The following is a 12977-nucleotide window of genomic DNA, read 5'->3' as shown; positions in this document are numbered from 1 at the left end:
CATGCCAATAAGCCACATCAATTCATCAATCAAAATGGATTCATGCACTAATTAAGCTAGCAAAAATCAAAAAGGCATTTGTGTTGCAGACGGGAAAGAACAGGGCAGGGAGAGAGAGATGAGGAGTTAGAATTCCAGGGAAATGAAAACTTGACAGGCACAACACCGAATAGAAAAGGCAGCAAATACATGACTGGAATTTACAGCAAATATTTTCCTACCTTAAAAGTAAATAAATAAACAGTCAAGTAAATAATGACACACACGCACATATGCCCAAAGGCAAATGTTATCCTGGTTGGATCAAACGGTGGCATTAGCAGAATTGCCCTCTGGATTTTGGATGTTTGCTGGGGAAGGCCTGTGAGCAGAGAAAAACCTCTACTTCTCTCTTCTTCATATCCACTTCTTTATTACTGAACATTTCTCCTATTCCTTTGGATGACTTTCCAGGACCACTATGTACAGTTGTTGGTTAGTGCACTGCACAAAAGCTCCAAACTGAGGAAAGTGGAAAGTCTAAAGCTTAGTTCATGTTCCAATGGTTCTGATGGGCAAGTCACACCCCTTGGTGTGAAGTTACTGTCATCGGAAGTAGTGCCTTTTCTTTTTCTTTTTCTTTTTTTTTTTTGAGTTGGAGTCTCACTCTGTCGCCCAGACTGGAGTACAGTGGCTGCTCCCGGCCACCGCAGCCTCAACCTGCTGGGCTCCGGCGATCCTTCCGCCTCAGCCTTCCAAGTAGCTGGAACTACAGGCACGCGCTGTCACGCCCAGCTCATTTTTTATTTATTGTAGAGATGAGGTCTCGCCAAGTTGCCCAGGCGGGTCTTGAATTCGCAGACTTAGGCAATCCACTCACCTCAGCCTCCCAAAGCACGGGATTACAGGCTGAGCCACCAAACCCGGCAGTAGCGCTTTTTCTTCATACAAAGGTGCCTTCTCCTTGCGCACCTAGAGTGCGATGTCACCACAGAAGCTATCAGCATCCTCATCCTTGCTTTTATTTACTTCTCTTGTTTCCTGCTTTTCTGTTTCCTACCTCTGAAGTCTGAACCGAATACTGCTTCACCTGTTTCTGTATGTCATCTATATCTGAACAAAAAGAAAAAAAATCTCAATTATCCATTCGAGTGTTTCATCTATATGACACCAAGTAGCCACATATAAGGGAAACATCTTAATGCTTAGCATTGTGTAGACAAAACATCTGGTTGATCAACTTAGTTCGTGTTTCTTTCAGATGCTTGGGTCATAGAAACATTCTCGTACCCACTCCCAGGCTGGATTCCTCTGTGTAGAGTGCAAACTCGTTTTTCTAGGTTCAAAGAGTCCAATTCAATATATTAGGGGCTGAGAGATAAGAGACAAGGCAGCTGTTTGCCTCTTAACATTAAATAGATAGCATTCAGCCAATATGCTAAATATTATGGGGAAAGGACTTTGTATCTTTAGTTCAGTAGTTCTGATGGTTCATTTGATAACACGATACACTATCTCTTGTCTGTGTTGTATTTAGAATAGAAAAACTCTAATATTTGCCTCAACATTCCAATTTTGTCGTCTTTCGGGCACACCTTTTGCTTTTAAAGCCTATCCTTGAAACCAGGAATCTAGCCGGGCTCAGTGGCTCAGCCTGTAATCCCGCGCTTTGGGAGGCTGAGGTGAGTAGATTGCCTGAGCCCGCGGGTTCGAGATCTGCCTGGGGAACTTGGCAAGACCTCATCTCTACAAGAAATAAAAAAAAATTATCTGGGCGTGGTAGCGCACGCCTGTAGTTCCATCTACTTGGAAGGCTGAGGTGGAAGGATCTCCGGAGCCCAGTACGTTGAGGCTGCGGTGGCCGGGAGCAGCCACTGCACCCACTGCACTCCAGTCTGGGTGACAGAGTGAGACTCCAACTCAAAAAAAAAAGAAAGAAAGAAAACCAAGAATCCACTTAAATGAGCTTCTTAAAGCTAATATCAGGGCAAACAATATACACAAAATCAGTTATCTTTGTTTGAAAGGATGGAGACAATGACTCTAGCCCATCATGCATTCATTCACATCTAGCTTCATCGCCAGAGCCCTCTACAGCATCCCATGAGGTAAATGGCAAATGTCATTCTCCTCATTTCCCAAACAGAGAAGCAGTGACTGGCCAAGTTAAATGGGAGGTCCATGGCCAGACAGTGAGTCAACAGCAGAGAACTTTCCAGATCTTCCCCCAAATTGGCCCAAGACAATACACTTGGTGCCCAAGGAGTGAAAACTAAAATTCCTTTTCCTTTCCTGAGGCAGACCATGAAACCATAAAGATGAGCTGGCATTTTGTTTTATTTTGTGTAATAAACTGTTCTTTTCACAGCAGTTGCCCCTGGGAGGTTTCAAATAGCACTATTCTGCTACAGCTATGGGTGTGGCCCCACTTCATCCCAAGGCGACATGGAGACCACAGCTGTGTCAGACAGTGTGGATCTTAAAATTTACATCTGGGCTGCACACTTTCGAGTTCCCCCCCCAAACAAGTTCAGTCATTTTCACAAGCCAGCACTCCTCATTTGAAGGTTCTGCTCTTCCTCCGCCTGTGGTTACTTGGGGCGCATCAAATATCAGCAAAGACTGACACCCACATTTGGCCCAGGCTCATTTTTGAATCATCCCTGAGCCCTCTCTTTGCTAGTCATGAGAAACACTCCACATTTGAGCTTATAAAAGTGGTCAGCAGTTTCACGGGCACTTTAAGTGGTAGATTTTGTTTGTTTTGTTGGTTTAGAATGTTTGATTTCTTTTAAAACTTATGATCGCTACAGTTCTTTTGGGGGAGTGGGGGACGGGGTTGGAGTCTCACTCTGTTGCCCAGGCTGGAGTGCAGTGGCACAATCACCGCTACACAGCCTCAGCCTGCTGGGTTCAGGCGATCCTTCTGCCTCAGTCTTCCAAGTAACTGGGACTACAGGCGTGCACCACCACACCTGGCTAATTTTTTTTTTTTAATTGTAGAGACAAGGTGTGGCCATGTTACCCATGCTGGTCTCAAACTCCTGGGCTCAGGCAGTCCTCTCACATTTGCCTCCCAAAGTGCTGGGATTATAGGCATGAGTCACCAGGCTGGGCCTCCAGTTCTTTTTCTGTGTTGCTATCGCAGTCTGCTCTGATAACTGGGATACATCCCAACATCCAACAGAGTCATACACATTTCTAGAAAAACTTTCTTCAAGAGTTTATCTTAGCATCATCCTCCCTCCTTAGTGTCTAAACCCAAGGATAGGAGTGTGAACTCTGACCCCTGCTTCCCTCTGAATGGAGGGAAGAATCACTTGTTTCTTCGTCTCTCTGAGGAAAATATCTGGGCTTGTGAATGGCTTCTTTTCTGACGTCAAAACGGGCACCACGTGAGAGGGCCAGAGAGAAAATCCACCATCATTTAGACCCTGTCTCCACCGCTGAAGGCCCAGGGAAGCCTTTGAAGGGAATGGGCCTCACCGGGTCGCCTGCTGGGAGAGGAGGCGCCGCTAGGGGGCAGCACGGCGAGCCTGGGAGCCTCGGCGGGAGCCGCCGGAACCAGCCCGCGGGCCCGGCCGCTGTCCGGGTGGCGAGCCCGGCGTGTGAGAAGCTGCCAAGCCGGGCGAGACCGGTCTCGTGGGCAATCTGCATCGCGCTCGCTGTTTGCAGCGGCTCCTCCCGCTGTCTAGGGCTGCACGCCTCGCTCTCAGCCGGCATTCCCGGTCCCCAGGTCATGGCAGACTTGATGTCCCCTGCGAGGGGATGGGGACAGAGAGGCGGGAAGGGAGGAAAAACCAAACAAAGCAAAGCGGGTGCAGAGTGGGAGCGTGAGGGCGAAACAAAGAGGCAGGGGAAAGACTCCACCCAGCAGGCGCCCGAAGCCTGCAAGCCTGCGCTGCGCCCTGGGCAGGCACTAATGTCCCTGAAGGACATTAGTGGACTGCTGGGGGAGAGACGGTTAACCGCCCATGTCAATAGATGACCGAATGGGACCTCTAGGTGCAATTAACATGTAAAATATGTGCACTAGTCTCCTCGGGAACCAGAACGTTCCCCAGAGAGTCACCACGGCGTGTCTGTGAGTGCCAGGCTCTGCCAGGGCGATGCTGCGCTCTCAGGCTCAGGGAAGGGTGATCTCAACAGGCCCCGTCAAGTTACCGGGGCCATGGACACTTTCTTCTCTTGTTGTTCCTTCCGCTCCGCCTCAGCCAGTCCTGACTGCCTGGTGTCACTACAGACTTGCAGCCAGGGCCAAATTTGGCTGGAGTGACTCATCTGGTTGTAACTGCTGATGCCACAAAAAGAAGGGAAACATGAATGAGATCCTGAGAATGAAGGCCCTTGGTAACATTTTCAGACCCACCTGCCTTAGTCTGGAAGCGGGAGGGAGGGCTACAGAGGGACAGCCACTCAGGGTTAAACGTTGGCTTTGAACTTTAACCATCACTCAGTGCACAATAGGAAACAAAGCAGATGTTTGGTTAGTTTTTATTTCATTTCACTTTGGGAGTTGAGCTCTTAGCTACTAAATTAAACTATGTCTTTTACATGAGCATAAGTGAGTCTTGGTCGTTTACTTGGTCTTTCACTGGTCTTGTTTCCTTCATTTGTGAAATGAGGGGTTGGATCAAGGTATCGTCCAGCTTCAAAAACAGAACTAAAGTTGTACTGTCTATTCAAGAATTTGCAGAGGGGCATTTCTTATTTAAATGTATAATGCAGTCATGGAATGAAGAATGTGAAATATAAATTTTCAAAAAGGAGAGACAGTAGGATAGCATTTTCTCCAGCTGAATCTCCATTTCCAAATTTTGCACTTCTAATATTAATAATTTACTGTTAAATGAGGTCACATCTGAAATAATTAATGTTCCTTAGTGAGAAAACAATGTCCTCTCTGAGACCCAGTGCAGAAATCAACCTCAGACACCTATGGGTGAGATGATGTGCTGTTCAGGAAGAAACAATATTCCTGCATGCAGAAATGTCTTCATCAACTGGATTTTAGAATCCTTGGGTTTCTACCAAACCTGACAGGGTATAGCCAATTTTTCAAAGCATCTAATTCTTCTATTCACACTTTGTCCTCCTCTCATTGCTATTTAAGTTTTTGGGTTTGAGGACAGCAGAAACACAAATCCAACCCAGCAGAAAGAATACTTCTCAGTATGCACATCAGATTTTCACAGTTGTAAAATGTGTTTAAGGCTGTTTCACCTAACATTTTTCTAAGTTGAGAAGTTTCCAACAGTAAAATTTAAAGTCTGTGGCTAATGAGGAACACAGATTTAAAAAAAAAAAAACAAAACTTCGTGTTTAGAGAGCAGCTCTTTAGCCTCTCTGTTGGAACAATGACAATGTAGCTCTGATAAAATATGACTCGGTTTCAAACTATCAAATAGCATTATAAAAATGTTTGGATTAGATTTAGCTCTCCTAAAAGGTGGCAGATTGATAGAGCATGGATAAAGCAAGTGAGCTTCCAGGAATGATTGCTTCGTGAGAAACAGGGCCCTTCTTCCTCCAGAGGGACATGGACATTCCCACACAACGTCTTTAGTTGCAGAGTTCCCAAAGCATGGATGCCAACTTCCTTCCCATCTTAGGCCTCCAACAAGAGTGGGAATTTCTGTAGGAATTCTTTGGTGGAATGATATCTTCCTGAAACTAGGAAATCATTGCCTTGCATATTGAGAAATAGGGTTAGATTTTTGCATATTGAGAAATGGGGTTAGATTTTTGTCTCTGTAGTCCTTAAACCCAAAGCATTGCATTCTGACCAGCCAGTAACCAGTAGAGTTATCCCCATGGTTAAACCTCCCAGAACAAGCCTGTGTATTATGTTCTCTGAGCCCTCAGATGCCCTAGGTAAGCTACCTCCCTGTTGTGGCTACCCTCCTCCTGTCTCCATCTTCCCATCCTGACCACAGCCCCACCTGGCTGACTGGGCCTCCTGGCCCCATTCTTTGGCTCTTTTTCCTTCCACCATTCCCTTTCTTCACTGTCCATCTAGGTGCATTTGCATCTCATTTGTTTGACTGGTACTACAAAGCAGGAATGGCTTTGGAGGCATCATTCCATAAGTTTTAAAAAATTGGACTGTTTTCACTGTTGTTGGTTGAATCTAAATCATTTATGTATTACGTCTTCAAAATACCATAAGCTGTTTTGACCCAAGACTTTTAAGAACGAGCAAAAGAACACAGGATTCACTGAGACAAATAAACCTACGCAGCTTGCTAAGTAGGTCATTTACATTTACATGCATGTGTACATACATGCGTATAAAGCTCCAAACATATTCAGCTTGATTTTCCGAATGGTTTGACTATTAACTACCTCCAGACCTATTTGGAAGCCTTAGCAAAGACTGGCCAAAGAATATGTGTCAGGTTTATCTACATGCATCATGAAGGGTAAATTGCCTTCCATGTGTCATTGCTGACACACTAGTTACAAATGTTCTGTGTCTGTATGTCTAGAACTGACAATTTACAGAGCAAACTCTGTAAGAGAATCCTTCCTTCTCCCTTTCACCCTCCCTTTCCTCCTCCCTCCCTCCTACAGTTATGGGAGGAATTTTGCCTACTATCCTAGCTTTTTACCAGATAGAATAATGTTTGGACTAAACTTCTTGCCCACCGCTGAAGTCAATCCTTATGGTTATTTCCTGGGTTGACTCTTAAGCATTCCTTCCTTTCTCTGCTCCTATGGTTTCAACTGCCTGGCAGCTATCTCACTGGGGTATTGCTAGTTCACATCATGTAGGTTTCTGAAGAGTTCCATGAACATCTTCACAGAGCAGACCCAAAGTCAGGAGTCAAGTAATCAGCCAGTCCACTTGACTGTCCCTTGAAGACAGTCTCATCACTTTTAATTTGCCCCATCCTCTGACTGGCCATCAGGTATCCCATACTGGTGTAAAAATCAAATCAGTCCCCATACATTGATTGCAAGCACTCTGTTAGGCAGTAAGTAACCAGATCCAGAATTAAACCAGATTCCTAAGAACTCTGCTGAATTTCTGAAAACAGCAAACAAAGCAACAGGAAGGGTAACATGCTCCCAGAGGCCAAACCACAGCAAATTCTGGGAAATAGAGCATTACCCCAGAGGTCCAGGCAGCCAAACTGCCTCAGCAGAGCAGCATATTTTTTTATTTTTATTTATTCATTTATTTATTTTTGAGTTGGAGCCTCACTCTGTCGCCCAGACTGGAGTGCAGTGGCCGCTCCCGGCCACCGCAGCCTCGACCTGCTGGGCTCCGGCGAGCCTTCCGCTTCAGCCTTCCGAGTCACCAGAATTACAGGTATGTGCTACCACGCCTGGCTGATTTTTTGATTTATTGTAGAGATGAGGTCTCGTTGCCCAGGCGGGTCTCGAACCCGCGGGCTCAGGCAATCCACTCACCTCAGCCTCCCAAAGGCGCGGGATTACAGGCTGAGCCACCGAGTCCAGCTTGAGCAGCATGTTTTTACAGAGTTCATTTAAACCATTAACTCATGTACATTCTCCCTCCCCACCCACGCTCCACCTTTTTTTAAATGATACATCACTGCTGAGAGTTGCCATGTACTGTTTTCATGGCTTAGCCTTTCTAAATATTATGAACATCACAGCAGTAGTGTTCTAACGTGTTACCATGATGTTTTCTTTGAGAGAGTGCCAGTGACTGCTTTATATCCTGGGCGATGTTGCCACATCATAATAAATGTGGTCTGAATTTTTTTCATGGTTCAGCAGTTCCTTTTAGTCAAGATTGCTATGTGTGGGTTGTTGGGTTCCCCACGCTGCCCTCATTCCAACATTTGAAACCCCTGCTTCCTGGTGCTTTGATATATAGTCTCCTATTTGGAGGGTTTTAATATGGTCAGTGATCTAACCCCTCTCCTTTAATAGTGCATAGCCCGTATGATAATCTGTAAATAATTTTAATCTAAGTCTCACCAACAGTCAAACATAATAAAATATGAATAAGTCAAGTAATATGACACAGAGACCCCAGCGGCCCTAGCGAAGCCAACAACAGTTGCTGCACAATGGTGGGTCAGGAGAGGGAAGGAGGGACAGTGGGCATCTCAGTTCACTTTCACAGGGTGCTGTCATTGTTGGGGGTCAGAGAGAAAGCGGTCACCCTCTACGAAGATAGCTAACTTCAGAGGAGGGTTTTCCCTCTGAATATCGAGAGTCAAAAGCAAAGGCTGGGGTTGAGAAATAACCAGCAAGCTAAACACAGAGGATTGAGAGAGTTTATCAGTTTCTGATGGAAACTTCCTTTCTTGGTTTGGACAGATGGTATGGTCTTGGTTCCCTTCTTTCTATCATAAGGGACCATGACGAGGACTGAGAAATATGGGCCTTTCATTATGACACTAAACCTAAGCTCACTATTCTGGGGACAGGTAGCAATAAGCCCACCACAGCACTTACTTTTATTCATTCTTGACTCACTTCCTACAGAATGGCACCATCTTTGGTGCTCAAGCACCTGAATTGTGTCTGCAAAAGACCAGTCCCAGATGCACTGCTCCCTTCTAGGTAGAGTGCGTCAGAATGATTAGTTGGAAATGGTAGGTATGCTGAAAACTAAACAGCTGAATCCTGGGTCATTAAATCTTCATTTAACCCTGCTAATCGTATACATGAGCCAAGAGCTGCCTTCAGATAATCACACTCAACAGAAATTGGCTGTGGAAGCAGAAGTGATCTATAGTCAGCTGTCCCAAGCTTGAGGTGGTAATTCTTTTGCCAAACATTAATCTATTCTATATCATCAATGAAACCACACTTGAGTCAGTCAGAACAAACTCAGAAGAGTGTTAGGAGATGCATAACGCGGCCATGGAGAAAACTCCCTGGTAAGATGCGTCCTTTCTTAGGGCTCTAAATCACTTCCATTCTGGACCAGGAAGTTGCTTTATTACCTTTTCCTGTGCATTATTAATACCAGAAACACTTAGCCTTGAGGCAAGTGTTGGAGAAAACTTCATGCACTGAGGAAATGAACCCCACCTATTTTTAAGTGTTTCTTCTTTTCTTTCAGTTGTTCCTTGGAATTTCCTCTGTTCCCTGCCCCCACCCCCACCAGCTCAAGTGTTTGTGCATTTTAAATAGTATTTGGGCCATTCATGGTTCTAGTGCTTTTGTCTGAGTTTGCTTAGGAATGTTTGTAAAAGAAAAACTAGTTCCTGTAACTTTTTCCATGGTGAAAGTCCCAGATCCCAAGTGAGGAAGTGAGTTCCAAGAAAATTTCTCTACCTGTTGTTTCCTATGGTATGAAAATAAACTGGTATGTGAAAAATGATTTCCACCAGCAAACCCTTCTGGTTGCAGTAACCATCTATAGTCTTAAAAGACAGATGCAGGGATTCAGGGGACAAGAACTGCTTCCCTCGTCCTACAGTGCATTGGATGCTCTCCTGGGTTTCACCTCGGATCAGTTATTCCTAACCCGTGGTGCCACTAGAACTTTCCTCTTGGCCTTCTCTTCCTCCCTCGATTCTGCCCCCTCTGGAGGCACATTTGGTCTCATGACTTCTAAATTGCCCTGTCGTCCTTTCATCTTCTGTATAGCCTGTATTCCCATCACAGACACCTTCCCTCGATTGACCAAAGGTTGTGAAAGGCATCTTTCTCAAAATTGAGTTTATATCCTACATCCCCCAGGATCCCATCTCAGCACTGGATGATGCCACAGGAGATGCTAAGTAAATCTTTGTGTGATGATTGAAAGCAGAAAGATTAAGTCAAAAGGAAATCTGCACGCTTGTGTATTTTTTAATGCCTGAAGAAGATTTAGAAAATTGGAGATTGAAAGAGAACTTTGGAGACACTTTTTGGGTCATAATTCTTGAAGTATACATAGTTTGGAAGAAAATGTCAATGATGAAGTTACTAAATCAAGGATCACTGTCTTTCTAAGCTTGAGAAAAATGGGTTTGACTAAGGGAGAAAAATTGTTCATGAGCCTTCTGGAATCTTGGAGAATTAGGGGTAAGTACAATTAGAACCATGTGGGATATATATATTTCCTTTATATACATATGAGGCTAGAAATTAAGGGGAAAGTATTCAGCTAAAGTTATTTAGGGTCTGGGTATACCCACAACATCTGAAAAATAGTTCAAGATGTTAGTTGAACCCAAAGCGCTGCCACATTCACCTTCTTCTACTAAAAATAGTGTGTGTAGCAGCTGAGGGAAGACATGTTTAATGTCAAGTTAATGAAAGAAGAAAAAGGTATGTTGGGGTTGAAATGAGGAGGGAGTGTTCCAATATGCACAGAGAAAAACATGTTTAAAGCTAGAAGAACCCTGGCTAGAGAAAAGGAGCAAAGAAATCTTGGAACTGATTTTCAAGACATGTACCTACATGGACCATAGAGTTCTCTTAGCAAACGCCACTTTTTATAAGACTCTTTGATAGTCAGAATTTTCCTCATAAATGTAAACCTATTGCATTTTGATTATAATAGTGTTCTTACAGTCACCAAACATAGGTTTGAAATGTGACTTTTAGCTGAATGTGTTTATTTGGCTTTTAGTTGTTTTGTTTTGCTTTGCTTTGCTTTGAGTCAGGGTCCCACTCTGTCACCTAGGCTAGAGTGCAGTAATACGATCAGCCTCAACCTCCTGAGCGCAGGTAGTCCTTCTGCCTCAGTCTCCTGAGTAACTGAGACTACAGGTATGCGCTACCACACCCAGCAAATTTTTAAATTTTTTTTGTAAAGATGAAGTCTTGTTGTGTTGCCAGGTTAGTCTCAAACTCCTGGCCTCAAGCAAACCTGCCTCGTCTTCCCAAATTGCTGGGAATACAGGCATGAGCCGCCATGCCCAGCCTAACTGTATATTTTAAAAGAACTGATACGTTTTTGTGCCTGGGTAGTTGAGCTCCTAGATGTCTAGACATTCTTGATAAGTCAGGATTACACCCAACCTTCTTGTGAGAGTGTTGCCTAAAGCAAGAGGAACAGACTCAGTCTGTGGGCTTGCTATTGTCTCTGGATGGATGGCAGAACTGTCCTTCCACCAACTAAACACAAAAGGACCAGTTTTCTGAGGACCCCATAGGTTGTACTCTCCACCTTTTCTGCTGTACCTATTCTGTCTGGATTGATGGAAACCATGGGTGGCCCTGGACTCTCTCTTGAGTTAGAAATAATCCCCTTTCTTTCTTCACTGGACCTCAAAAGGCAAGAGATAGCAATAAGATTGACTTGTGGCCCATCAATACTTGTTGAGTCTGGAACTCACTTTAAAGGGGAAAAAACAAGGTGGAAGGATCACCTGAGCCCCACAGGTTGAGGCTGCGGTGGCTGTGAGCGTGCCACTACCCTCCAGCCTAGGTGACAAGAGTGCGACTCCAACTAAAAAAACATTTAAAAACTTAAAAAATAAAGGTGAAAAAACAAACAACAACAAGCAAAAAGAAAAAAACCACAAAAAACAAAAACCCTGCTTCTTGATCCACCTGTAGAAAGCTAGAAAACAAGTCTCAAATCAGACTAAAACTTCAGGAAGACTTTGAGATGGAAGAACAGAACCACGTGACCATGCCCATGGGATGGATTTGGATTTAGAGATATGAACTTAGCTAAGTCTCTGAATATCTTTTTGTTTTAATTTTCACCTGTGAAATACAGGACAACAGTATCTGCTCTCTCGACTTCATAAAAAAGACTGTAATGTGATTAAAAGAGATAAAATTCATATTAGTGTTTTTAAAGACATACAATGTCCCAAGGTACTAGTCTCTGATCTGCCCTCTAACTTCTCTGGGTGGACTCTGGGTTAGTGTCTGGCCCACCCTCTACACTTGCTCTGGGTGGTCTACTTGGCACTTCCACCTGAATATTTTACTGGTGCCTCACACTTAGCATGTTCAAAATGGACCTCTTGAACATCTCCCATCATTTTCCATCTATTTTTTTGTCCCCATTTCTGCAAATGATTCTACCCAGCCAGATGTTTAAGCCAGGAACCTGGGAGTTCTCCTTGAGACCTCTCTCGCACCCTCATTCATACTGCCAGTTAATCACCATATCCTGTTGATTCAACTCTACTTTTTTGGAATCTGAGCACTTCTCTTGCTCACCTGAACCGCTGCAAGAGCCAAATGTTGGTCTCCTTGCTTCCTCTCTGCTTCAGTACCCACCTACCCCCCCATACTCTGACCCCCACCTCTGCCCAGCCACCCAAAAGTCCATTCTCCTCACTGAAGTGAAAATAGTCTGGATCATGTCACTCCCTGTTCAACATGCCACCGGGGTCTTCCTCAAGAACACAGGCATTCAGAGAAGGTTCCAGTATGTGGGGACTTAAGATATGTGACCTATTCACTGACCTTTTGCTGTGGGACACACATACAGAGCTAATATATCTCAAAACACTTTCCTCTCCACAATAGCTCTGAGAGAGGATTAACAGTTGGGTCCTCCTCAGTCGGTAGTCTTCACTGGACACCCTAACAAATGGGCTCCCCATTAAGAGGATGTGTGTGTGCGTATGACGGCTTATTTGTACAATCTTTGTGTCTGCCATCTGTTAAACAGCTGTAATTTAAAGAGGAGGAAGGGGGAATCAAATATAATGCAAAGAATAACAAGATGAATTCTTTTCTATTTGTATATCTAAATATTGATTCGAAATATTTTTAATGGTCCAAAAATATCTCTCTAGATTTTGAGTATTTTCTTAATGCCTTAAAAATTGGAATTCAAGCAGCTCTGCAACATTCATATGTAAATTCTTGGCTCAATGGATTATCTAAGACAAATTTTTAATTCAAAACTGACTTTTTCTACCACCCACTATTAGTGATCTGTGCTCAAGACAGACAAACTAATTGTAAACATTTTTCCAAATAAGATGTATTTAGAAAAGATAAATTTACTACAAGAAAATTCTGTAAAGTTTTACAAAGCTTAATACAAATGCTTTCTGAATTGTCTGCTGTTTTAGATTATTAGATCAGAATTTTAATGTTTTTGGCTG

The sequence above is a fragment of the Carlito syrichta genome, unplaced genomic scaffold (genome assembly GCF_000164805.1).
Source record: "Carlito syrichta isolate Samal-C Ts95f unplaced genomic scaffold, Tarsius_syrichta-2.0.1 Scaffold126572, whole genome shotgun sequence".
NCBI classification, from domain to species: Eukaryota; Metazoa; Chordata; class Mammalia; order Primates; family Tarsiidae; genus Carlito; species Carlito syrichta.
This window is presented reverse-complemented; position numbering follows the sequence as displayed.